The following is a 27,748-nucleotide window of genomic DNA, read 5'->3' as shown; positions in this document are numbered from 1 at the left end:
CCCTGTGCGGAGGTGCCCACTTTTCACCTACCCAGGGCTCCGGGAGGGTCCCTGGGGTGTAATTCCCAGTCCCCATGTGGGATCCCAGTGCCCCATTCCCCTTCCTTCCTTCCTTCCTTCCTTCCTTCCTTCCTTCCTTCCTTCCTTCCTTCCTTCCTTCCCCTACAAATGATTTCCCTTCCAGCTATGTTCCCTGCTGCCTTTCTGTGCATGCCAGGGCGCTGACGGTGTTTACCAGACCTTTGCAGGAATATTCCGTGCATGATGCGGGGAAAAGGGATTTAAAGGATTGGTTATAGCCATTGCTTTTGCTTGCCAGCCCGTCTATAAACAGTGATTAGTTGCAGCTACTTTAATGCATGGCTCTGCTTTCAAAAAAAAAAAAAAAAGCTGCACGCTGGTGTTTGGCTTCGCTGCTTTTTCCTCTGTAGCTAACTGCCGAGTTCTCCCCACTTCCTCCAAAAATACCCACAGATACTGGCAGGACAACTGCCTGAACGCTTGCTTAAATAGCCTCTCGTTGCTCAATAACCCCCCAAAAGCCTTATTTTTATATGTAATTAAATATTTGTATAATGCCTCTGCCAAGAGAGGGGTTCAAGGTACAGCGTGTTCCCCCGAAGGGTGTTCAAACAAGGACCTTCTTGGGTGGCAATGGGAAATCTTCCCGTGCTTGGGTCTATCACACCACACGGCGTGTTTTCACATACTGAATCCATTACACATCTTGATTGAGCTCTGTCTATTTTTGCCTGTCTGGCCTTTGGGTAGGATCAGCTTTATGAGAAACGTTTCTCTTGTGAATGTGTTTTTGGCACTGGTTTTTTGTGGCTCTTGAGCCAGGTATTGCTGAGATGGGCTCTTTTTTTTCCTCCTCCTCCTGGATGAAGGATGCGATGGGGGTAGGAGAGAGGCAAGCTGTGCCTCGCCCCAGATGATGCACAAATCTGGGCACCAGCTCCACCGCCGGGCTCCTCTGTGCACAGTCCTACTGGTGGCTAATCTCTTCCTGGGAAATAGCTCGTGCTGGTTTTGATGTAATTCCTCAGTCATGACAAAAACAAATCCTCCTGCTCTCCAACCACTGTGTCCTCTGTGCTGCTTGGAGCTGGGTTCTCAGCAAAGCCTCGTGCGGTGCTCGGGTCCGAGCTGCTGCATCCTGGAGGAGTTGGATGTGGTGGACTGTAAGTTTTTTTTTCTAGGAATGCTTAAAAGAGCCTGTTTCGCTTTCAGTTTTACCATGTGGCGCTGTGTTCATGCAGCTTTTATCTTCCAGCTTTGCCTTTAAAGCAAGTTTGCCTTTTAAAATGTTCAAATCCTACAGTTTCTCTCTTTTAAATCCCTGCAGTTTCTGTTAGCCGTTGTAACTTGTACAATCTATTTTATAATTATAAGATAGCTGGTCCATAGGTTTCCCTTCCCCCATGGTGAGATGAAATGAAACTTTCCTCCCCCAGCCTGAGGTTAGATACATGGTGCAGAAATGTTCTGTCTGGGCGCTGGTTTTAGCTATGCTGAGCTTTCGGCTCACACACGCACAGGTTGCTCAGGGAAAGCATCTCACTTCTGATGAAAATAGCACAAGGTGAGAACCAGTGTTTCCTTTAATAGGTATTTTGGATGCGGCATTAAAAAAGGCATAATGGACTGGTGAGTGTTCTTCTGAGCTGCTCTAATAGACTGTTATCTTGAGCCGCTTGTCTGGTATTGATGAACCTCTTGTGTTGACAGCCACCTCATCATAAATTGTATTGCCTCAGTCTCAAATCAAGCCACTGGTCAAGTCACCACCTCAGAATTCCAGTAAAAAAAAAAAAGATTAAATTTTTGGACTGGGAGTCACGAGAGAAATGGGGTTACTGGTTGGGATGTGGTCCCCAAAGGCTGTGGGCCATCAGGGTGATGCGCTGAGGGCTGAGCAAGGCTGTTGGAAGCTGGTGTGATCCTGGAGCACTCACTGAAAGAGGTTGGAGAGGATTTGGGGTCGTGTCTGGGCTTGCTGTCCTGCTAAATGTCCAAGGTCCCTGCAGTGAGGGCAGAAGCGTGGTGTTAAGGGGCAGGCTTGGCCCTTCAGAGGTGCCCCGTGCGTGTCACCAGTGCCCAAACTCTGCCCAAATGCCCCGGCTCTGGGATGGATGCCGAGGGCTTAGGCTTGTTTGCAGGGATTTACCACGGCAAAGTCTTGCTGTGATACTTGGGCGGATTTTGTTTGTTTTCTTTTTTTAACAAGGGGTAATTAATGCTTTCCTTGGGATTAAAATATTTCCTGCATGTCTCAGCTGTTGATGTCGGAAGGACTCATCCAACCCTTTGACCTCTGGCTCTTTGGAGACAAGAAAGGCTTTGTGGGGAAGGCAAGGAGTGTACAAAACCTGTTTCTCTCTTACCCGACTGCTTCCTTGTAGGAAGAAGCCCAGGATAAAAAAGTTTCTTGATGCTGTCAAGTTGGTAATGTTTTGTAGGCAGTCACCTGATAGAGCAGTGATTGTGTTTGTAGGTAGTGTGGGAATTGTGGTGTCAGTCTGCCTGCTCGTTATCCGTGCATCTCCTCGATGAGACTTTTAAACAGCCACTCAAACCTACTGCAGCTGGAAATCCAGCAAATTAGGAGGGCTTGTGTCTTGGTCAGGGTGTCTGTGCAGGAATCCAGCTGTGTGATTTGCTCCACTGCTCTCATCCTTTTCCCTCTGGAGTTTTTTTGGGTTGGGATTTCTCTGTCCATGGCTTCAAGGTGCTTGTTTGAGCCTGGAGATGTGTGCTGTAACAACGGCTGAGCGGTCCTCGTAACCCGTGTGTGGGTTTGGGGTTGTTGGGAGCCCTGCGATTCATCAAGAAAAGAGGTGAGGTGAGACCCATGGCTTCTCAAAACTGCTATTTTTAGCTGTGTTCCTGTTAACATGCAAATTGTGTTTATCGCAAAGGATTGCTCTGCGCTTGCCACGCTGAACTTGAAAGCCTTGTTTTCCAGCTTCTACAGAAATATCGAAAAGCTTACCAAAAATATGTATCTAACGTTTTTCCCATGTTCAGTCTGGGTCCTGTGAACTCCTGGACTGCTTGTGATGTGTTTGTGCTGCCTAAATTCACAGGGGAGGGTGGCTCCCTGTTTTAGGGGCAAGTTACCCCATGCTTGGGCTTTGGCATTAACTTGGAAAGCTGCTGGTGTCTGACAGCCTGCGAGCTCTTTGCAGTTGTGCTTCTTTTCTACTGTTTTTCCTCCTGCCCCAAGCCTGGCGACAGCATCAGTGTTAAAACAAAGCAGCTAAACTCATCCTTAGCTCTGAATTAATCACTGATGCAGAACGCTTGCCATCTTCATTAAAAGCCTGATTTAAAGTGCAAGGTTTACAGCTTGGCTGGAGACGCTTCCTTTTATCACAAGTGTTTCCTAATCTGTCTCCCCTGCGTGAGGATGTTTCTTGTTTGCATCTCAGGGCTCTTGCTCTGAGAGCTGTATGTTAAAGGAATGCGGTGTACTCGTGGGTAAGCCAGCTGTGTATGTTAAAATGTTAATGTGATGGGAGTAAAGTGTGCTCTGGTGCCTCTTAAGCTGTCAGGGAAGTCTCTGCGCCTCACAAGGTCACGCGGCTGCATAGATGTGTGTTGCTGAAACAAACTGTGCAGGGCCTCCATACGCAGTTTTGTTTTGCAAAGAGAAATAAATCCGCTCGTGTGGCGATAGCGAGAGAGCTGCTGTCCCTGAAAACACAGGCAGCAGTGGTGGAGTTGAAGGCCAGCACCCAAGGGAGCACCCGTCCTTGTGCCTGCACCCCTGCACCTATCAGCCCTGCAACGTGCTGGGGTTTCAGCTCTGGCCCTGGCCTTGCATGGGGTAACTGGTTGGGTGAAGCTGCAAAAGCTGCTGTCGTTACAGGCATTTGATGCTTCTATTTCTGGGGCTGTATGTGTGTGTGATTGCAATTGATTTAACGAGCTCAAAACTGGAGCTGGAAGGGAGTCTTTGCAAGAGGGTCTTTGGCTTTTGTGCAAATCCTTCCTGAAAGCCCTCCCCGGGGAGGTGTGCATCTCTCTTGCTGTCACAGGAGCTGTGCTGGAGGCAGGAACCTGATGGGCTCCCTAGATGTTGTCAGTGGGGCCAACACAACAAATTAGGGGACATCTCTTCTCAGAAAGAGCAGTCAGGCATTGGGATGGGTTGCCCAGGGAGGTGGTGGAGTCCCTGACCCTGGGGGTGCTCAAGGCAAGGTTGGACGTGGTGCTTGGGGACATGGTTTGGTGGGTGACATTGGTGGTAGGGGGACAGTTGGACCAGGTGATCTTGCAGGGCTTTTCCAGCATTAATGATTATAGGATTGTAACACCTGCAGCCCTTTAAAATAACCCTTCCAGAGCACCTTGCATATGGCCACTGGGTTTTAGCATCTACCAAGCTTTTTTCCTTCTACTTTTAAGGGGGAAGTCTTCCAGTGAAGTAAGCTGGAAGCTGTGAGCAGTCTGTAACAAGGTGGATATATCTGGTAGTCCAAGCTCCATCAGCTCCTTTTAGCCTGGAAAGTTGCTCTCCATTTTAAAAGGAGAAGATGCTGGGTAGAAGGTGAGCGGTGCCACCAGGGTGGGAGAGTTGGGCGCGAGGCTGTGCTGCAGAGGCCACCATGCCTGCGGGCACCTGGGGCATTGGGGATGTGCTTAGTGCTTGCTTAGGGGGTGGCCCAGATTGGTATTTTTGGGCACTGAAGACCACAAAGAAGCAGTGAAATGTCCAGTTTTATAGGTAGGAAAAACATGGCAGGAGCTAACACAACTGCCAGCTGTGGCTCGATGGGAACTGACCCCACAGAGGCTGCTGGAGTGGAGAGGGGATCCCAGCAAAGGACGGGCAGAGCACCCTGCTGGCATCTGGGTGGAGCAGGGCCCTTTCTGTGTCTTTTTTTATCTCCAGGGGAGATGAAATTACATGGCCTCCAGCTAGGAGCTGCCAGAGCTCTTGGAGAGATGCACCTACCTAGATATCCAGATAAAGCTTGAGCATACCCATTTGTCTCCCCTGGAAGAAGAACATGGGGAGGAAGCTCTCAAATACAGTAGATCACTCCAGTTTTGGGTTTGATCTTGAACGCAAGGTTGATTCCTATGGTTTTGGGGTTTCCAGCCCTCAAAACCTCTTTGGTTTGCTCTTGTCCTGGGTCATAATGCAACTCTAGCTCCACCAAAAGTTGCTGATTGGAAATATGCCCCCACTTCTGGGGGGCTGTTGCAAACAACTTGCCCGCTGTAATGCATCTGACAGACTGTGGAAGCTTTGGTGTGTGCTGATCTCAAGCTGCATGGCTGAAAAACGATGCTGGTGACCTACCCCTCTGTCACCTGGTGTGGGGTGGTAATTGCTTGGGCTGGAGAACAGGCTGTGCTGTGCTGGGACGGGGTGGGAGGAGTGGACAGAGGTTGGCTGGATAATAACAAGGCTGGGTTCGAGCTGGTGACCTGAAGGTAAAGGCTTCTGATGACCTGAAAACCCCTCGTGGCTCTATCTCGATGTGCTAAATGCTGCTGTATTGCAGTGGGAATGTGATTAGTTAGCAGGAATGGAGCCTGGGAGCTTGATTGTGAAGCTGTAACCTGAAGTCCAGACTTGTAGGGATGTAAAGAGTTAGAGATCCCCTTCTAAGAGCAGAGCGAGCTTAGAATAGGGGGGTCCTCTATTTCTAAAAGTGTCAGTTTATGATGCTAAAAATCCTTATATCTCAACAGTCCTTAAATGCAAGCTTCTGGGGCAGTAGTCTGCTAGTAGTGAGTGGTGTATTAGAGCCACGAGACCATCACTTAAGTTCTCTTGGCTTCTTCCTCCCAGGCACAAGGAAACTATTGTCTTTCTCCTCATTTCCCTGAAGTTTGTAGCTCAGCTGCAGTTTCTTTGGAGCAATGGATCTGGACTGCTGGCCTCAGGGCTGGAGGCTGTCCTGCTCCTCTCCTTGTGGTTTGGATGTTGGGCTCTTTTTGCTGTGGAGGTTGGGGGTACCTGGGGTGAGGAGCAGGGAGCCCCCGAGGTCACGAGCTTGGGGAAAGCTGTGTCAAAAGGCAACGTGTCCACTTGCATTTCTGCAGCTCCCCTCCATGGGCATTATGTGCTGCTCTCTATCTCTGCTGATATTTGCAGTGGTGATAAGAGGCTCGGCAACAAGCATGCTCTGCAGCAGATAAAACTTGCTGTGCGCAAGAGCTGTTCCAGCCAGGAGCTTATCGGCCCTATTAAAACTTTACTGATCAGCAAGGCTCGAGAGAGGTGGGTGTTTCGGGTCCTTTAGCAGAAATGCTCAATGAGGAATTGCACTGAAGTACTGCTGCTCTGTAAGTCCTGCTCAAATGTGTTTTTTTTTTTTTAAAGGCAGGGAATAACCTGGGGAATGAGGCTTGTAAAGTGGCCAAGGGTTTGGCTTGCCTGCAGCCAGCTGGTTACTGCCCTGCAGGTTTGTGCATGTAATGAGCTGGCTGCTGATTGAGGAAGGTGGTAGCTGGTCACAGTGTGGGCTGAATTAAATTGAGGGATCCTCCTCCTGCGTCTTGCTGGGCTGCTCTGTGCTTGGAGAAAGAGCTCCTGGTGCTTTTGTGCAACAAGTACAGAGGACAAATCTCCCAATTTGGCTTGATGCTTTTTCAGGGCACCTGCAGGGATGGTGAAAACCTGGCCTGAAAGGGTACAGTGGTGTGAATGGAGACAAGGAATTACCTGGTTCCCACCTTGATTTGGAAGCACCTAATTCCCATGTGCTGCCCAGATGCACCAAGATGAGTGGAGAGGCTGTAGTCTGAGCACGGGCATGTCTTGTCCTGATTTGGGCGGCTGACTCCATCTGTATGCAGACTTCTCCATTCTCATGGGATTTGCAACTTGTGGCCTCTCCAGAGGGTGGGTGCCCATGGTTTCTCTCTAAAAATACGAATAGGGTTAATTCTGTGCTAAACCCCTGAGGAGGGAGGTGTGATATCTGCTGTACAGGGGAGTGGTGCAATCAGAACTGTTCAGAAATATCCTTTTTCCCTTTTGGCACGAAGAAATGAGACCTTTCATCTCCATCCTCCCCAAAACCCCTTCCCTGGGAGGGATGGAGCCTGGAGGTTGAAACCAGATAGCCAAATATTTCTGGTGGCAGAAGTACTCATGCTGTCTTCAAAGCCATGCTTTGGATTTTGGTTGGATAAGCCAGGCTTATTCCAAGGAATGTCAGCCCTGGCAGTGCTGCAGATAGTCTGAGCTCTTCGAGGAGATGGCATTCGGACAAAACCGGGAGCAAACGCTTGTTGCTGTTACACGCAAGGTCAGTGTGACCGTCTGGTTCCCAAATCAGGCAGTTGGGTTCAGTTCTTCAGCAAACACTTGCTGCTGCTCAGCTGTGTAATCAGCTAACAGGATTTAACACAGCATCCACTGTTTCTAACTCAGCTTTGTGTTAGCAATGTAATCAAAAAAAAAAAAAAGGCCAGAGTTAAAATAAGTGGAAATGTGAGTTCCTGGGGCTATCCAATTCCAGTACCAGATAGAGAAACCGTCTGCTTTCTACCAGGATTAATACACTAACGGTTACATCAGAACTGACTCGAAACGATATAAAGCTGGGGATAAAGAACATCTATTGGCACTTATTACATCTCAAAGACCTTATGCTTAAGGCAGCATCTCCTGTGAAATTTCTCTTGTTTAAATAGTGCAGCTGGAAAATGCAAACAGCCTCTTGCTTTGAGGGCAGGTGGTTGCAGTGACCACAGGGTTGTCTTTTACCTTGGGAGCTGCCATCTGGAACCCACGACAATTTCATACTTCTAGAGGTGATTCTATGCTTCAAGTTGGAAATGAAACACAGCCATGGTGGAGCCTGGGGTGAGGCCTAGGAGGAAAAAAAGATTAATAAGTGGTGGTAGAAGGAGGAAGCCAACAGCTTGAAGTGTCTAGGTTGTGTACCATCACTCTCTAACCTTCCACGTGCTGCCATCAGATCTGGATCTCGGCACAACTCTGTGTTCATGTGGTGGTCTTTTGTTCTTTATTTTTTTTCTGACACCTTGTAAAGCTCCAGAAGATAACTATAGCCTTACAGAGTCCTAGGAGGAATGTTTACTGGAGGAAAACTCTTGTCTGAGGGTTGCTGTTTCTGGGGAATACCCAAGCGCTTGACCAAAAATCAGGACTTTACACCATCCTTGCATGTGGCTCAGCTCTGCCACAGGTGACTTTAGCTGGCTGCCATTAAACACATTGCTGTGGTTCAGCTTTGCCTGAAGCTGATGTGATGTTCTGCTCCCAAACTCACCTTTCTTTTTTTTTTTTTTTGGGTGATGGTTCCCATATGTTTGGTTGCAAAGGGTTAGCTTTTTTTGGAAGGAAAGGTATGAGATAAATACTGCCTAAAACACTCGTGGCTGTCAGTTCTACCGAGCCAGCTCTTTTACAGGGGTGTGAGTAAAACACTGTTATGTCTCATGCACCATCAAGTTTAATGCCTGCTAAATGGCAGAGCTGTTGAGAGGAAGCAATGGGCTGAGGCAATGTAGCTGGTATTAAAAGAATAAATACCGCTGCTAGTGGCTGAGCTTCCAAATAAATCGTGCTGTGGATGTTTGGTGAGTGGATACATGGGGATTGCTGAGATGCCTGGATTCTCCCCAAGGCTCGCTGCCAGGTGGGACACTTGGGAAAGCAGCAACTACCTGCACGTGGGGAAAACGTTGTGTCCCAGTGGTAATAAATCCTTTCCTTGCCATGAAATATGAGGGCTTTATTTAAATCGTTTTCCTGTTCTAGCATTTAAAGCAGCTACAGAGTTGGATCCTCTAACCTTTTTTAATGTTGTAAATGATGGCCAAAGTAGGGTTTGTTGCTTTTTTCTTCTGTAGAAGCATAAAATGCATGGGGGTTTATAGGGCTGAAAGATCTCAGTGCCCTAATGGCATGGGTTTTGTGAAGTCCTATGCGCCATGGCCATTCTGCAGCTCTCAGGTGCTGGAGGCCTGCTTGAGTTGTTGTGTTTTGCTCGTACTTGCTTAAGAAGGTTTCTTTTCTGGAAGTTACTTTGCAAAACAGCAGAATTTGCGGGGTAGGATGAGCAGGACTTGTCTGAATGCACTGATTGACAAAGATGGCTTGGTCTTGATTTTATTTTTCTTCCCTTCACCACCTGAAAAAAACCCACAACTTTCTGCTCTGCAGTTCCAGCACAGACGGTACAGGCAGCATGAAAGCTAATATCCTACTGCTCCAGTCCAGCATCTCCTTCAGGAAAAACCTTGCTGTGTGACGAGGACACTGAAAGCACTGGCATGGTGTCTCTTGTGGGGAAAAAGTGGAGATGAGCTGGGAAAAGAGTAAAGTGCAAACAACGTGCTTCAGGCTCTTTGCTGCAAACACGGACCCCTGCAGGCTTGGGCAGAAAGCTTAGGACTGTTGGGACTTAAACCCATTGAGGTTCTTGCTTCAGCAGATGAAGGTCCTTCATCCTTCATGCCTGTGCTTGGATTTTCTCCCCTTCCAGGGGAGATGATGCCTGCTTTGCATAAGTAGTACAACAAAGTGTCAGGGATTACTGCTGTGGACGTTAATGTATTTATCCCCTGGGTGCTTCAATGGGATTTTCTTAAGCTTAAAACACGGTGACCCTCAACACTAATCTTCCTGTGGAAAGAAGGGGAATGTTTTTACTTCCATGGTGTTATTCTATAAGATTAGCTCTCCTGCAGTCCTGTGGTTGTATCAGTCTCTGACCTTCCCAAAGTGTACCTGATGCTCCTTGTGTGGTTTTCTCACCCCACGTGAGAGATGGGGACAGGGAACGTGCTCCTCTTTCTTCCTACCAACACTATCCTGTGGCCAATTATTTTCTATTACAGATGACTGAAGAATGGTGTAAAGGGGGAACAGGTCTTTGTGGGATGTTATGAGTAAGTAGTTGTCCTGAGATTCAAGGCAAGTGTTTGCTTTGACCTTCATGAGACTGATGGAAACAGTTCTCTCCTTGGGTGGCTGGTGCTCTGGAAGCTTTTCTTCTCCCTTGGTCCTGAGAGGGATGTTTGCTGGTGGACTCTGAGTTATTCCTACCCAGCAAGAGGAAGGCATCTGAAAATGATCATCCAGGGAGAAGAGGCATTAGGTCTTGTGCATGCCATCTGCCTCCTGTTTCAGCCTGGGAGAGCTGAAGCACAGAGTTATTCATCCTGCATTTTAATTTGAGAAACTCTTGATCTGTTGGATACATGTCCATGATACTGTGGTGGATACTGTCCTGGATGCTGTGATGTTGTAATGAAGCCTGGGGTTGATGCTGTGGTGACGAAGGAAGGATGCCTGAGTTATTGGGTGATGGCTGGGGCTCATCTGTCTGCTCTATGCACGTATTCTAAGTGGCTTTGGACAAGGAGGAAAATGTCTCTGTCAGCTGAGGACATGACACCCCTTCAGGATGGGATGGTGGGGCAGTATGAGGATGTGAAGACTTGGGTACTATAGAAAGGCTTGTAGACACATAGGTTTTTCTCTCCTTGAGGTATGTTTCCACAAATCCAGCTTTCCTGGTGCTGATCTTGGGCTGACTGTACTTTGTGACTGCTCTGGAGAACAGTTTGGTGTCAGAAATGAGTGGTTTAATGCGAGAAGTCAGGTGCCTGCTTCTAAGTACACTTACCACCAGCCCTGGCCATCTCCTGGAATGGAAGGGATGCCAGAAAACTCAGTATGAGCCACCTCATTCTGTGAGAATTGTTTTTGGGGGGGGTAACCATGTGTGTCCTCAATATTTGCCACTTTGGAGGTTAGTGTTAGCAGCCTGTACAAGCCACCTGCAGGATCTGTGCTATCACAGGAGTATTTGTGCACCAGTCTTCCACGCTCACCCAGCGATGTGACACAAGAAGCTGTTGAGCTGTTGTATGGCAAGGAAAGTCTCGTTCCTGGAAAATGCCTCTCGTTAGGTGGGCTGCTCAGCCTGTTCCTGCTGTGATGCTGGTGGTTTGAGCTGGCGTACTTGACTTTTTGGATGCCTGCTCTAACAAATGGAAATACAGCCCCAGTGACGTGTTCAGAGTATCTTAGGCTGGCCAGAGGGAGGGTGATGGCCCCTCTGGTAGGGCAGAGCTGCAGCTTGCTGGGTGGGCAGCACTTCAGATGCACCACTGGTGTATGTAGATGCCACCCCCAACCACATGCACCCTGCTTTCTCTGTTGGGGGTGAGATGCTCAAAACCAAATCTGAGCATCTCTACTGTTGATGTGAAGTTGGGATTAAAAACCTCATCCTTCAATCCCTGTCCCAAAATTCTTTGTGTGCGCCCTCTAGGTCTGTTTTCCTCTTGCAATGGGCAAGATCTGCCATGGAGAGCTTGAAGGCGGTGGTTCCAGGCCACAGGAGGACTGGGATGGCACCAGCAGGGAGCGAGGTGACTTGGTGGAGATTCATCTCGGTGATGGGCTGGGATGGATGGGCATGTAACACCCGCATGAAGGCGGTGTGACGTGTCTGAAGGATGGGATTTCTAGGGGGAGTAGTGAGTGCTGAGATGAAAGAGGGTCCAGAAAGTGCCGTTTGGGAGGCTGGACTCCATGCCTGGCTCCCAAGCTGAGAAGCTAGGTTTTGTTCTGTTATTTTAAGCTCAGCATAATGGCACTCTTCCACAAGAGCAGTGATGCAGAGCCACTGGGGGACTATGGCCACTAGAAATGCAGCAGCTCAGGTGGGATTAGAAAAGAGAATCTGCAACAATTCTCCTCCTCCTTCACCTTTCCTTCCTAATGGTCTTTGTCTAGTGCAACAGCCAAATGATGAGCACTTGTGATTTCTGCCCAGCGATGGATGGTAACTCAATACCACAACTCCTTGCAGCATTGGATGCGACCTGCCAAAAATAGTTGGGAGCTCTGTGGGGGCTGGCGCTTGGTGAAGGGCTCTGCTGTCTTCATCCCAAGCGTGCCCATGGGCTGAGTTCATGGAGCATCTCTGGAGCCAGTGGGGTGTGAAGGTGGTAATGGGAAAATCTTCCTGTTGCTGTGGCAGTGACGCGGGGTTGTTTTGTCACCACCTGGTATGTTCACCGTGGTGTCTGCAGCTAGAAATGTTGTGTGAGCATTGCTGCTTTTCATCCCAATGATTGAGTAGCTTTTGGTACCCTGAGGTAGGACCAGGAACGTAACGGTGGTCTTTGAGCCCAGGAATCTCCCTGAAAAAGCAGCTGGCAGTGATTTGGAGGTGACTGTTCCAGTAACCATGGATCAGGTGGGGTGGGAGTGAAATCCCAGTCCTCTGGGTCTCATTACAGGACCATGAGATATCTTTAGCTGCTTTTCCCCGAGAGGCACCAGTCTGTGTGTGGTGCAGAAGTGTCTGAGAGCTGAGCTGGTCTCTGGGTTTAGAGAGGTGCTGAGGGTTGCTCCGTGAATTATTTGGGAGAACAGCAATAAGGAATGTGTTGGCTTCTTGTGTTCAATAGGGAAGGTCACTTCCTCAATGTATGGAATGTCACTGGAGCTGGTGAGCATGGGAGACCTGCCGAGTGCTGGAGGCTCAGCTTTTCACTGGTGTTCCCAGGCTGAGCTTCAGGTTGATGTTCAGCTGCAAAGCATCATTGCCATGGTCATGGCTAGCTGGTCACACTGAACAGCCTCTCCAGTGGAGGTGGGACCGACATGGAGGTTGCTTTCAATGCATGATTTGGCTTTTCCCCATACTCTTAGGGAAAAAAAATCAGGCTAAACACAGGTCTTCTTAGGACAGCTCATGAGCTGCTACAAGGAATAAAGTGAATATTGTTTTAATCAGGACAGAGTTTGAGGCTGTTCCATACCCTTACCAACCTTGTCAAGTCCAATTTTTGCTTAGCGGGGCTGATAAACTGGCGAGCCTCCCATGGCATAGCACAAGCTAATGGGCAGGTGGGGCTGCTGAGGAAGTATTCAGTCCCTAAAATACTTGGTCTAAATCTGCTCTGAGATGTCATCTTCCAAAGGGTTTCCTTGTGTCCTGAGTTTTTGCTGGCAAGTCGGTGACTGTGAGGGACAGCGGTGTGGTTTGTGTGCTGTTAGGTGTGGGGAGCTTTGTGAATTACTCAAACTTGTGGCTTTCTGGTAATATAGGAACTTGCATTGCTGGTATGGCAAGATCTTGACCTTTAATGGGATTGGCTGTCCCTAGCAGTGTGAGGCAGGATGCTTTGCTTCTGCCAACCCCTGCTGAGCAAGTTCTTAGGTGCATGTTCCTGTGAGCACTTGATGAGTAGTTGCAAAGTAACTTCCAGTCTCTTCCATAAAATGCAGCTGTGGTGGCTTAGTGGCCTTTACACATGGAGGGGAGAGCAAGGCAAGCTGCTTCCTGGAAAGATTTCTTGCTAGGTCCAACAGTGGTGCTTATTCAGGGTCATTTGGGATCAGTCTGGAGGCTGCCACTGGGTTAGTACTCAGCATGGCTTGGGCACATGGGTCTGAAACTGCTTCTGACGTGGCATGGGGTGTCCATCAGCTGATGGCTTCAGAGCTCCACGTTATGCCCAGACATGTGCAGGCTGCCCAGGTAATTGTTCATACCTCGTTCCTTCTTGTTTTCCCCTGATCCCGCAGCACCTGGAGAAGGGACTCATGCCCTGCTGTCGGAAGGGCTTCGGTCTGCAAGGATGTCCATCTTCTCTTTCAAAAATGCTTGTGAGTCTGCTTGCAGAGCAAAGTCAGCTTACAGGCAGGTGGGATACCTAAACCTGGTGGCTGCTGAAAGCATGGTTAGACATCTCAGTGTCTCCTGCCTTGAGAGAATCACGTGTGCCACAAAGCTTGCCCTGGCCGAGCAGGGCTTCAGGAGATGCTGGTGAGCGTGCTGGTCTTGCTGACCCTGTTCCTGCCTGCTGGCTGCAGCAGTGACAGTGTTGAACTGCATCCAAGCTGTCACTCAGGGCAACAACTCTACAGCAAGTCACTGGCCTCCCGGTGCTGGTTTTGGCAACGGGGGAAGCTTGGCTTGGCTGCCTTTATTTATACAGCTCAAATGGATTCGTCGCTCAATAGCTCGATCGCTCGTAATTATAACATCAAAGAAAATCACACCTCTTATTTCCTGCCTGCATACCTGCTTTCTTGCAGTTTACCTTTCTCTGTCCCTCCTGTTTGCTGATATTTTCATGCATCCTCTGCTTCAAAGGCTGTGGTGTTTCAATTTTATAATAACTTTTTTGGTGGGGCATGAAGGTCAACACTGCTGTGGCTTTTGCCAGCTGTCCCCTCCTGGGTACTCTGTGCACTATAGCACCACTAGGAAGGTTTTATTTTTTCTTAAAGTAGTTAAAATTTAAACGCGAAACGAAATGCGGAGGTGGGAGTCTTGGCTGATGGACCTAACTTGTGGAACTTATGTAGCAAGAAGGGCTTCAGCAATGCTCCCTCCTGCTTTTTACCTGCAGTGTTCATATTTTCCTCTTTAGCCCGTTGGCAATGACTGTAAAACTCCCATTTATTGACGCTATGCATAGCACCGAGCTTGCTGCATCGATCTGGGTGCTTAAATAGCACAAAGATTTTTACCTTGTATCTGGACTGGAATAAACTCTCAGCAAACCCGGGTGCTAATTTTGGCACCGCACACCCCTCTGCTCCCTGCGCAGGGCAGCAAAGTCACAGGTACTTAGCAGAGCGACCTCGGAGGAATCTTTATCTCGGTGGAAACAGATGGAGTTTGACTTGGTGTCAATCAGGAGCCTAGAATAACTTAATTTTAATGCAGAGGAAGCGGAAAGGTGCAGCGCTGCCACAGCCTGGATGCTGACAAGCAGGAATTAAGCTTGGAGAGCGGTGTCTGGTGTGCACGCTGATTATTTCCACACTTGAGAAGCTTGGCCACCAGGAGGAAACTGCACTTGTCTCCCTGCACAGGCCTCTGCTCGGGAAGGTCTTAAGCAGGGCATTGTAAAGCATCCTCTTGATTGCAGCCTGGTGGTGGATCCCACACCTGAAGGTGTCTCTTAGAGAAGGGATGTCACACTAGAGTAGGGGTGAGGATGTAATGGGTAAGAGCTTTGAGTCCTTTTCTTTCCCATCGCTTGATGGTCACCTGTAACACTAGGCCAGCTGTATATTTGGGAAAGAGCACAGACATGGAACAAATTTCATGTGGCTTACTTGCTTTTTTTTCCCCAAATAGTTTGGTGTTCTCCTCGCTGGCAGGCCTTTTGGACAAGGAGGTGCTGGGGTGCTCAGCCAGCTGCGTGCAATGTCCCCTAAATTTCCCTTCTCTTCAGTGCTTCAGGCACTGGAGTTAATCTTGCAGAAGGGTCTGACTTGGACTTTGCAGAGCACTCTCATGTCCAGGGCTTCCAGCAGCCTTCACAGGTCTCAGCTTTGTGCCAGGATGAAGGTGCACAGTGCTTTGGGCCATGCATAGTTGCAATCCATCCTCTTGAACCTGCCATGGCCTCCAAAAAGCTGCCTGGTGCTGTAGACCAAAGAACCTTCCAAAGGCAGCTTCTACGTTAGCTTTTCATTCCCTGGGGAGAGATGCAGGACCCTGGGAGTGCTGTGGGTCTCCTGGTACGTTCAGGTTTCTATAGCTCCAGAACTACATAGGCAACTCCTTAAATCATTGAAGAGCTGCTGTGGTCATTCCACAAGCTTCTGTGGGAAGGCTGAATGTGGTTTCAGGATGGCTCCACCAGCATGTTGGGTAAAGCTGCTCACCAGCTTTGTTTTAGTGGTTTGCTGAGGTCGCCAGCTACATCCATAGGGCTAGCGAACTTAACAGCTACGCAGTGACCTGCCATCCCCCAAAATGGAAAACCAAACTGTGGAACTACCCTAGTGCTTGGCAGGGAAGGAGACAGCAAGTTATAGCTCTCCTTTTTGCTAGCAAAGACTTCTATGAAGGCACTGGACCGAGTGTTTGTCCTGGTCTGCAGCCTCTGGCGTCACTTAGACACCAGAAAAACAATAGTTTCAAAGCCTGTTGCCAAAGCTTTTATTTATCAGCTGTTTTCACTGAGCTGGGGATGGGATTGGTTGAATTCAGCCTCCCCTAGCTGGTGCAGCCTTTTCTTTAGCCACCCCTGCTCTCCCTTACATGGGGTGTAAATATCTCAATCAAGAGCCTTCTGGGGTGTCTCAGGGCAGGACATCTGATTGAGTAGTGCTACAGCAATACAGCTTTCAGCAGCACATGTGGATGCTCCTGCCTGTCTGTACATGTGATCGTGGTGCTGAGCACGCCTTGGGTCTCTGCAGCCTGTGCCTGGCTTGTTGGCCAGGTCAAAAGCTAGAGGGGGTGGAATAAAGGTAAGACTTGACCATCACTACCATACATAGCTCTCTTAAATGCCCCTTAATATATTGCAAATAACTTATTAACCCTCCTGTCTCTTGCCTCAGCGAGTTTGGGCCTCTCCTAAGCAATAATTAAAGTTTAACCTCAGCAGTCCTTGCTGATGTTTGCCTTTTGCTTTGGAGGAAGGAAATGTGATCCTAATCGTTAGATCAAATGGCATCTGTACTTCCATTGAAAAAAGTAAATTTGTAGGGGGCTTAATGAAACCTGGAAAGATATTCTGGATGGGGACAGAAAATGGACAAAAACTACGTGCCTTTCAAAAACTTTTGTCTCCCGAAGTTACTTCAAGACTTCCTCTTGTGCTTAATAGGGATTTTTTTTACCCTGCTAGCTTTCAGACAAGAAAATGGCCTCAGAAAACAGATGTAAGGGTTGAATTGCATACTTCTGTTTTCATTTGGGTGGAAAGCATTCCTTAGAGACCAGTGCCTGCCTCTGCAGAGATGCTGATGAAGAGCTACAGATCAGGAAAAAAAAGTGGTAAAAATTTCAGAAATTTGACTTTTTTAAACTTTGTAGGTCTCTCTAACTTGAGACCTGTGGATTACTTGTGTGTATATGGGAGGCTGGTTGCTATAGCAGAACTCCAAAGGTCTTCCAGAAGGCACCTGTGCTTCAGAACTCCTGGAGTGGTGGGTTTTGGAGAACCACGTCCCTCGCAGAGCTGTTGCTCTGTCTTTGGGCTGGGTGTGTGGTGCAGGAGTAGCTTATAAACTATCTGCCTGTTGGTAACTGGGGTGAGGAGAGAGATCTGGCTGTGAACCCCAGGACTTAAAGAGCAGCTTAATGTCAAGCCATGTGGGAGATGTCAATACCTTTCTCTAAAGGTGAGTGGTTTTGTTGCTCCTTTCATCCTTGGGGATAAAACCCAGGTGTGCCAGAGCACCTTCCTCCTGTCCTGATGCATGTGAAACACCACGGGCAGCTGGATGGCAGCCACTGGTTTAAGAGAAAACGGAAGGAAATCAAGCAAAGGGATGTGGAGGCAGAATTTTTGGTCCTGGGTCCTGGCTGGAGTACTATATTTGGTCTGCAAGCACCGGTGAATGGCATGGCAAAACAGGGATTATCTAGGGGGGAATCTAGGAGGATGTGGTAACATGGCTGATAACTGTCTGAGGAAACAAACTGAAAAGAAATACGATTGTTTTCTAGCAACTTTGTGTACTTTCAGTTTTAGGTTGAAATCCTCAAACTTGGGAAAACAAGAGGAAGGAATTTATCTTGACTTAGAGAAGATGATTTAAGCTTACCAACAGGATCTCTTTCCATTGGTAGTGTTGTGCTGGGGCAGGGCTGTAGGACAATACTGGAGATCTTGGGATCCATTTGGACAAGGCTTTGTGCAAGGCTGACAAAACACCTATGCAGAGGTGGGAATCGAGTTGGGTGACATCTCGAGGGTCTTCCAAGCACCGTGCTTCAGACTTCTCCCTCTCCTGGATGCTGCCAAGACAGCCTACATAAAATCACTCAGCTTGTCCCTTGCCTGTGTCCTGTCCTCTGCTTGGTGGAAAGCTCATTTCCAGAGCGTCTATAGGAACTTGTAAGATCTTGCAGAGGAAGGAGTGGTGTCTGACCTGATATTGCAGTGGTAGTGTGGAATAATGCAGAGGGATTTGTAGGAGAAAGGTTAAAGATAGTGGGACTTGTGAATGATTAGCAGATGTGTCCAGTTTCCTTTGGGGAGAGGTGCAAAACCATGATGTTTTTAGCACTGAAAAAGCAGGTGGGGGAAAGTAATTGACCTTAAATGCTCCAAGAGCCTCCAAGCAAAGTCTAAACATGCAACTGCTTTGCTTCTGCCAGTCATCAGGGAACCTGATTTCTTTAATAATCAGTTAAAGATGTTAGTTCAGATAGGGATAACATAATTCAGTTGTGTACCATGACCTGTACTTTGGGGGGCCAGGAAGGGTCTTGCATAGTGAGCTCCTGGAGGCTGGGGTGGCACAGGGCAGAGAGCTGAGATCCAGCAGTGGGTTGTTACCGGTGTTAGTGGTGAAGGGCAGGGTGGCTTTGGTGGGATTAGCACTAAATGCTGTGCACAGGAAAGTGCTTTGAGGCTTCAAATATTTTTTGAACTTCCTCCGTTTGAAGGAGAAGGTATACTAAGGCTTTTGAGGCAGTGTCGGCAAAAAAAAAGTATGGTTATTGCATGATTGTTGTGTGCTAATAGGATTTAATTTCTGCAAAGCTTTTGATGAGAAATAAAACTACCTCAAAGGACCCACAGGTATTTTGGGAAGACTTAAGTGGAATAAAATTCAGCTGTGATCATGTTACAGCAGGGAGACTTGGAATTAACTGAGAGGGGAAGCAATGAATTTTGCCATTGCTAAATGGAATGTGCATGGCCACACTTCTCCTGCTTATGCAAGCATCCTCAGGGGCCTTCCCTGCTGGAAAGAGGGAGACAATGCCCTCAACCCTGCTGGATGAAAGGGGAAAAAGGGGAATGTGTATGCATCTATGAAGAGCTGTGTTGGGTCTGTAGGCTTGCCTGTGGAAGCTGAAAAGACTGCAGGTGCCCTGGAAACCTGGGCTGGATTAGAATTTGTGACCTGTGGGTGAGCTGCTGCATTTTGCTGCCACTTTTGTGTGCTGTGAGGACTCGTGGGAGCTCTCAAGAAGTGCAATAAACGTGTGGTCCCATTGTCCTTTGGCCTGTTTCACTGGAGGAGGCAGAATAAGGAGTCGGTCTCAGCCCTGGTGAATTTTGGGGGAAGGGCAATGCGGAAGGCTTCCTTCCTGGGGAAAAGGGCTGGTAACGCCACCTGGAAAAATCAAACAAAGCTGCTGCTTTTCCCTTCTGGCTCAGAGCAGGCAGGCAACATCAAGGTGGTGCTAAGTCTTCCCAAAGCATATAGGGTTTTCCTTTTGTTTTTCTTTCTCTTTTTTTTTGAGAGGTGGGGTTTGGGGACTGGTTCATATGGCTTTTGGTTAAATCTCTCAAACAATGTTGTTTCCTCTTCCTTGGAGCAATTGTTCCCTGTGCAGCTGACTCTTTTCATTCCTCTTCCTCTCCATCGTGGGAAGCACTCTGATGATATATGGGCTCAGCTTCAGTCTCTGGTTTGCTTTTCTTGCTCCTGCTCAGGTCCCTCTTATTCTTGTGTAATTTCTGTCTGGATCCCCATCACAGGGTCCGTGAAACCAGCTGTTTTAGTGCTGATGGAGAGAACTGGCGGGCCTCTGAAGCTGTTGTTTATCAGAGTAGCTTACATGGGCTGTAGATATGGGACTGCAAAGACTAACATGCCTCATGGTAACACTTAATTTCTTCCCTCAAGGTGTTGTAGCCTTTTCTCTGGAGCACTGCTTTCTTCCTTGAGGAAAATCTGGTCTTTTTGTGACCAGTCTGCTCTTAAAGCTTTTCAAGTGCACTCACTTTGGGGGAATATTCTCGTGTTCTGTGGTCTTCTAAATTTTTATTTTCAATTTAACTTTTATTTTTGCATCTGCAATGCTTGAGAATCCCTTGCTTCCTTCTCTCAGGCCTTGCGTCCTCTCTTCTTGGACCACACCAAGGTACTCAGAGGAGGAGAGGCCAAACTAGGCAGTGGGTCTTTAGCACCTATTTGCCACATGGCTAAATGGAGATGGATGCCTACCTTTTTTTGGTGCAGGGGAAGAAGAGCATAGTGGAGATGGTGTTCATCTTGGACCAGCCAGGTCTGAGATGATAACCTGATGAGACACTAAAGCCAGGAGAATCCTTATTTCTGAGGTATCTCAGTCCCCTGTGCCATCCACTATATCAAAGCTAGTAGACTTGCCTTGAATATTACTTGTAAGACTGGATTTGTTCTCCACAGGCATTTCCAAAGACAAGCTGTCATAAATCAAGCCTCGACAGAGCAGCATGAGGAAAGATGCTCATCAATTCACTAAGCCTTCACCATGGGTGCATGGGTTGGAGCTGAGCAATTTGTGGAGTGCTGTATGCAGAAATGATAAGCCCTTGGATGCTGCAGGCTTAAGGACATAAGTAACCACCTGATTATGCAGTTACTTAAGTATGACCTACTTCTTTTTTTGAATATATTCCATAGACTCCATGGCAGAGCAGATAAATGCTGAAAAGACCTGGCAATTCTTATCAGAAGAGCTTCCTGCAGGGAACTGTTGGTGATTTATGCTGTGGAGGAAGAGGAAAGGTGGCTGGTGTGAATGTTTCATGATAGACTTTGTGTTGCTTAGCTCATGGAGTGAGCTAGGAAAGGCAGCCGCAAACTTGTGGGCTTTGCCCACTCCTGTTAGGTGGAAATCACGTGCTCTAATTAAACAACAGCAGTTCTTGATAATGTTTTAAGGGATTATATCATGCTTTAGTGGGATGGGGCATGCAGCCAGAGCACATTCATCCTGTTGATAAGGCCAACGCCCACTGTAAACACTGTTATTAACAGTCTGAGCCTGTGTGCGATGCTCTAATGGAAAGCTGTAATTTGAGAATAGGCAAGAAGCTCAGAGAAAACCCTTGGTGGATATTTTAAACCTTGCCTACAAAACTTGTTCCCTTGGGCGATGATGACCAGTACCTTCTTGCATAGAGTATGTCATTATTTTTTATGGACAGAAGTGAAGTTAACCCTTTCAGCTTCAACTTGTATGTGATGAAACGATGTAGTTGGGTTTCAATGGCTCTCTTGGTATCCAAGGTCTGTCCTGGGGTTCTGGGATGGTGCTGGTCTGTACTTTGTGCTTAGACTTTGGGATCAGGATCCCTTGACCTTGTGCAATCCCTAGCTTGCTTTCTGCTCTCATTCCTCAGTTTGCAGAGCAGCAATAAAATGCTACAGCTACAAGACACGTTCTGGCAAGTTGATGTATAAACACTTTTTCTGGCAAATGGGAGCCTTGGGGTTGGAATTTAGTAGGAAGAAGAAACTGAAAAGCAAGAGCATGTCTGCACTTCCCTGCTTAAAAATAAATTCCTCGTGTAGAGGAGAACAGGGTGTTGTCTCCCTGGAGTACAAAGCTGACGAGCATCTGAAAACTTTCCACTTGGCAGAACTGGATATGAAGTTATCTGGTGGGGTGGGATGGAAACTCAAATGGCCGCTGTCCATCCTGTGGCTGAAATGCTTCAGCAGTGACTCTTCCCCTCCACAGGGCAGGGAAGGTGCATGGAGGTGATTTAGTTCAGATCTGCTGCAGAAACTTGTTTTCGTGGGATTCATCATAGCCATAATGATGGCTTTGGATAGAAGCTTCTCTTGGAAAGCTCAAATTTATGTGTTGACTTGAACTGGGGGCTTTCTGCAGTGGAGGCTTGCGTAGCTGGGTTGTTCTGCAGGAGTGTGATCCTCTAAGGAAAACATTTCATACAGTAACGTGGGGAATGAGGCCAATTTTTTTCTGGATTTTGTTTGTATCTAGCTTGGATCTGACAATAGATTTCCATTCCAGAACATGTGAGGTCTGTAATAGAGCTGTAACAAATAATCAGCCAAATCGGAGAATTTAACACCTTATTCTGCATCTAGTACTGTCCAGTGGGTAGATCTGAAATCCAGAAATTGCCCCCAGAGCAGATGTCTTGCCCACAGAAATATTGGTCTAAATCTGCAGAAGCTGTAGGAATACTGATGAGAAATCTAACATTTGCTCAGGCCAAGGTGGATTTTTCTTTTTATTTTGTTTGCCTAACTGGCCATGGGTACTATTATGTGCCAGATGACTGCCTTCCCACACATGCAGGAATGGAGACTGGTGTTCTAAAGAACTGAAATTTGTGCATATTCTCACTTTGGCTTCTCCTCTGGACTGTTAGTTATTCATCTTATTCTTCCTCTCCATTTAATCTATGCTCTTCTTTTAAAAAAAAAAAAAAACCAAACCTTTTCCTGGCCTTATCAAGGCATATGGAGATTAGGAACTGCAGGTAATCCTCTGAGATTATTGCATGAGAATTGCTTGGAAATGTTTGACTTGACAGATAAGTCCCTGAAACAGTGCAGTCTAAGCTGTAGTTTAGCAACTGTCCTTGCCCTATCACAGTCACTGAGACTATACCTGCATCTGCAGTGGTCAAAAGCCAGATGTATTTTTAGATAATGTTTAAATAGACATCGTCAAAACTGTTTAATGCTGTCTCATGGGGACGAGTGATTGCACAGAGGACTGTTCTCTTGTACTGAGAGCTCATTTGGGCATTGCGGTAACACAGAGGGCATGCTGGTGCAGCTCCTGTCACTTTACCCCAGAGATGCTGAGCAACGCAGTTAGCTCAGGTTGTGTACATGCTATTGGGAGGACTGAGTTTATCTAGGCTTTTCTGATCTGTTGTGTAAACTAAAACCAAAAAATCACAAAGTGAGGAGCTATTAGGAGATAGACAAATTCACCCTTTTCTGCATAAAATTCACACAATCCCAGAGAGGTTGAGGCTGGGGGCACCCCTGGGTGAGTTGCTCCCACCCTGCTCCACCAGGGCCAGCCCGAGCAGGGGGCCCAGCCCCACGTCCAGGCGGCTGCTGGAGATCCCCAAGGAGGAGCCCCCAGCCCCTCTCTGGGCAGCCTGTGCCAGGGCTCCGGCACCTGCCCAGCCCAGCAGTGCTTCCTGAGGGGCAGAGGGCACCTGCTGGGCTCCAGGCTGGGCACGGGGCCTCTGGGCCTGGCTCCGGGTACCCCTGAGCAGAGCATGGCTCCGGCCTCTGCGCAGCTCCCCACAGGCCCCAGCAGCTGTGGGGGAGCTCCCCACAGTATCATTAGGGTTGGAAAAGCCCTCTAAGATCATCTGGTCCAGCTGTTCCCCTACCACCAATGTCACCCACCAAACCATGTCCCCAAGCACCACATCCAACCTTGCCTTGAACACCCCCAGGGACGGGGACTCCACCACATCCCTGGGCAACCTGTCCCAGTGCCTGACCACTCTTGCTGAGAAGAAATGTCTCCTCATTTCCAACCTGAACCTCCCCTGGCACAGCTTGAGGCCATTCCCTCTGGTCCTATCACTGGTTACCTGTGAGAAGAGGCCGACCCCCAGCTCCCCACCCCTTCCTTTCAGGCAGTTGCAGAGAGCAATAAGGTCTGCCCTGAGCCTCCTCTTCTCCAGCCCAACCCCCCCCCCAGGTCCCTCAGCCGCTCCTCACAGGACTTGTGTCCCAGGCCCTTCCCCAGCTTCGGAGCCCTTCTCTGGATATGCTCCAGGGCCTCGATGTCCTTCTGGTAGTGAGGGGTCCAAAACCGAACACAGTACACAGAAATAGTATAATGCAGCGTGTTTTCCCTTTAGCAGAGGTCCAAACACCAAAACGTTGACCGAGTGCCTGCCAGGCTGGAGAAGCTGGGGCTCAAAACACTTCTTGGTTGATTCATTCTGGGAGGTGGGCTGAGATACCCCCTTCCCTCCTATTGGGAGGTGATAATTTATTTTTTGTGATATCCCTTGCTGGAGGGCAGAAGTTTAGAGAGAAGTCCTGTAGAGACCATCTCAGGTACTTTTCCATACAGCTCTGCTCGTGTGCAAGTCTATCCAGAAGTGTCAAATAAGTCTTCAAGACAGGCTCCTGTGTAATCTGCAGCAACCCTGAGATTGCTGGAGCCTTTCTGTTTTGAATCAGAAATGCTCCACGGATACAGCTGTAGTAGTGTTTTTCTGAAGTGCTGATCCACTTCCTTCCTTTCCAATTCCTCAAAAGAAAACAAGTCAGTTGATTTAGGCGCTGGAATATGCTGCTGACTCTGCACAAGTTGTTTGCTCTTCTGATGTCCTTTTTTCTTAGCTGAATTACTCCAGAGTTTGGGCCACAGGGAAGGTACTTCTGGAAGGTCTTCAATGCAAAGCTGATGCAGAGGCACAGAAAAGAGCAGAGGGAGAGCTGATGCTTAAATACATTGTCATCAGATATGCTTTTCCGTGCTTGTTGCTTGGAGACCTCCTGTATTAACTGTGTAATATTTTAAAGCCGTGTTTTAATGCCTTTTTTTAAACTGTAGGCCTTGGTAGAGTGTTTTTTACAAGTATATACCCTTGGAAGTCTATAAACTTGGACTTTGCAGGGTGCTGTGCCAAAGAGTTTTGCAGGTGGGCTGCTTCGTGACCATCACTCCTGGCATCAGATCTGCCACTCTTGGTGGAACCATGCTTCAAAGAGCCCAGCACTCTCTTTGCCTCCTGGGGGGAGCTTTGGACTCCTGTACACAGCTGTATTTGTATGGTTCAGCCCTCGGACAGATCCTGTGCAAAGGCACCAGCCTTAGCTTGGTGCTACAGAATGCCAGGGAGGACCTTTGTCTCCCGAACCTTGGGACAGGGACCCAGAATGGTGTGGACAGGGCAGGTCCATGCTCCTGCTGCACGGATGGATCAGCTCCCGTTCATCCTGACCTTGGCAGTCTGAATCACCCCTTTAATCCCTATACTTATTTAAAATTGTTGTCAGAGTGTGTCTGAGCAGAGATTAGAGGCGGATGAATGAGGCTGCCTGCACAAGTGTGAAGAGAAAATGCAAGTTTCTCCAGAGCTGAAAATTACTCTGAAACTCTTTTATGATTATTACTATTATTTTAAGTTTTCTGTTCTGAACTAAATACTAGAGAGCTGCCCTTTGTGCATCAAGGGCTGTAGTGCAAAGGGATACCTAATGCAAAGGCTCCTTCATCGCTAAGCAAAGCCATCCCAGCTCTCTGCTTGCCTCTTGCGTTGCACTGGGTGCCTTTGAGGTGACAGCTGTGGCATGGCCCAGCTGTCTGCGTTGCTCTGGCTGATCTGCACTAATGCACTGTTTGTTTGAGTCAAGCCTGTTTTGCTAATAATAGGCAGCTTTGTGGGAGATAAGCACCAGACTGACCTTATCTGTGCCCGTCACGTTTGGCCTGAGGGAGCCTATTAGCTTGTGTTTCACGCTGCGATGTATGTGAGGGGAAATTAGGAGGAAAATACAGTTTTTTGAACTATTGGAGGAGCCTTTGGAAGGGAAGGGCGCATTAAATAAAGGCATGGACTGTGGGGCTGCAAGCAACAATGAATGTGGCTTGTGCTGTTACAAGTCTCATCCCCTGTGCCTTTCCCACCCCTTTAATATGGGTGTCAGTGGTTTGGCACATGCAGCCTGGTCCCTGTGTCTCCTGGGACCTCATGGGGGGAAAAATTAATCTGTGCCTTGGGGCCATAACCAAACATCTTATCTTCTAGGCTGCTGTAGGGTGCAGGAGCCCTGTTTGTTTAGGCAGGAACAGGCTGCTGGTCCTGCATGCATCTCTACAGTGATCCCTGTGAGATGAGCAGGAGTCCTGGTGTTGCAGGGGTGGATGGATGGAGGTACAGAAACAGTTTTCTCATGTAGCATGAGAGGATTGCACATGCATACATAACCACACACAAAATTGGTGCTTGGAAGCACTCTATGTAGGTACTTCTTTCTCCCTTTTTGGGGGAAGAACTGGTGGTCAGCATCCAGCACCATACATCTAAAAGCAAGTCCCCAGAACCAGCAGCTGGTGTCGAATTCTTACAAACATCAACTCGCTCCATTTATTTCAAGTTGTCTGCTCATTTATGTGCTTATAGTTCAAAGGCAGTGTGGGAATCCTGACTCTGCTTCATGTGATCTTTCAGTGTTCGTGCCTTCTGGATATGGATTTAGCACAAAATGGGACTTTTCAGACGTCTTAGAAGGGGCCTACAGAAATACTGGGAGGAAAGCTAATGCGAAGGAAAAATTTCTGGGAGATGGAAGAGTGTTTGCTTCTGCTTTTCCTTTGGTGCAAAGGCTCAGTATGTTTGTCTGCTGAGCTGTGTGTTGGTTTCATTAACTAGCAGTCAGGCATCTCCTGGGCTGGTGGGCTCGACTCTTTTCCTCTCCCAGGCATTTGGACACAAAAAATGCTTGGGAAGATTACAGCAAAGAAATGTTAATGAATATTCATCAGGGCTGCTTATAACTGCTTTATTCCTAGTTGCACTTGCACTCCTGTTGTCTTGTTATGCCTTTATATTTTTGGCTGGAGTTGCAGAAGAAGGTCACGGTGACACGTATTAAGATGCCAGCCATTGTCTGTCTCTGGTGGCACAGTGGCAGTCCTCGCTGGCCATTGCCTAGCGAGTCCTTTGTTGCTAAAAACCACTGTCACAGCAGTGGGGACTCTGTGCCAGAGGATATTTTGGTGGTGTTTAAGGATCTTGCTGTGGTTCTTGTGAGTTAATTACTGGCCTCTGTGGATGCTATGGGCTGGTGTTGGTCCAGGGGTGCCAAGTATTAATCAGTCTTCCTCAAGGTGTGTGCTTGAATGCTTGGGCTGACACGATTGTGTCCTGCTCTGTTCTTTGTGGTGGAAGCTCTCAGCATTGAGGAGCTTTATTTCTGGGAATGGAAATGGTGGGGGTAGAGCTAGGGTGCAAAGTAAAGGTGGGTGCAATGCTTAATGTCATCTGCAGCCCCAAACTGGGAGGCCGGTGGGATCTGCAGCCCCAAACTGGGAGGCTGGTGGGAAGAGGCTGCACTTGCTTGGCTAGAGGTGGCACGTGTGTGACCGTGCCGTGCAGCTGACCAGCTCCCCAGAGCACCAGCTGGGCTCTAAATGCCTGACGTCAAGTTATGGGTCAGGCGAGGGCACTGTTTACATCCTGTGATTAACGTCTGTGCAGTTAATCACCGGGACTGGCAGACCCGGAGACGCTGGATTGGAGTTGCACTCTCCGTTGCAGTTGGATCCCTGTCCCAGAGATGACAGGAGGCTAATAACAAAGATGTGTCAGCTTGGACTGTCTGCTAATTCATCCTCCTACCCTTTCCAGCATGAGTTTGCAGTGTATAAATCAACCCCTCTTTATGAATCAGTGCTTTAACTTTAATTTCTTCCTCCTTTTTTGGAAGGAAAGTTTTTCTTTTAACATGTGAACCTGTGGGGCAGATTCAATAAGGCTTGGCAAAGGCAGAGCCTTGAACACAGCATTTTTGTGTGAGCTGATGCATTGGAGCTGCTTGTGGGAAGCCAGGTGGAGACCTTGCTGGGTAGCACAACCACCTCTTTGACTTGCGGAGACTTGAGTATCTTAATTACTGTTCAGCATAACTGAAAATCTAATATTTGGTGGATAACTGTGTTCTGAAATATGCTAATAGCTCGCTGGAGCGATTAACCTTGCAAAGCAGGAAATGTGTGTGATGTATTGATTTTTCTTTCCTTCCCCTTCCCCCCCGTCTCTTGGTGAATGCCGTTCTCGTTAAGGCGAGGAGGAAAATAAAGACAATCAGTTGGTTTTCCTTGGTTTAATGCCAATTTCAGAGGATGCAATTTCCGTCCCTCACAAAAGGATGGAGACAGCCATAGGAAGCCAGGAAATGGGGAGGGTGACCTGAGGTCTCCTCTCCCGGTGTGTCTACTGCAGAAGGTGGACTTGAGATTTCCCTGGGATCCCTTAATCCTGTGTGAAACCCTGGCATGATTAAATGCAACCAGCTACTCTCTTAGCAGCTGGTCTGTCTTTTCTGCTGTGACAA

General features: G+C 48.0%; 1 protein-coding gene across 5 annotated transcripts in view; it reads left to right on the top strand.

Moving 5' to 3' along the window:
- GDPD5 (glycerophosphodiester phosphodiesterase domain containing 5) overlaps positions 1-27,748 on the top strand; it is a 163,925-nt gene that overhangs the window by 3,460 nt on the left and 132,717 nt on the right. Inside the window, exon 2 of one of the 5 annotated variants that reach the window (XM_040544635.1) lies at positions 11,280-11,379. The exons of the other annotated variants lie outside the window; for them this stretch is intronic. The gene's annotated coding sequence lies outside the window, so the exon portion shown is untranslated. The remainder of the gene's footprint in view (positions 1-11,279; positions 11,380-27,748) is intronic. 5 annotated transcript variants of the gene reach the window in all.

This window comes from Cygnus olor, chromosome 1 (genome assembly GCF_009769625.2).
Source record: "Cygnus olor isolate bCygOlo1 chromosome 1, bCygOlo1.pri.v2, whole genome shotgun sequence".
Lineage (NCBI taxonomy): Eukaryota > Metazoa > Chordata > Aves > Anseriformes > Anatidae > Cygnus > Cygnus olor.
This window is presented reverse-complemented; position numbering and strand designations above follow the sequence as displayed.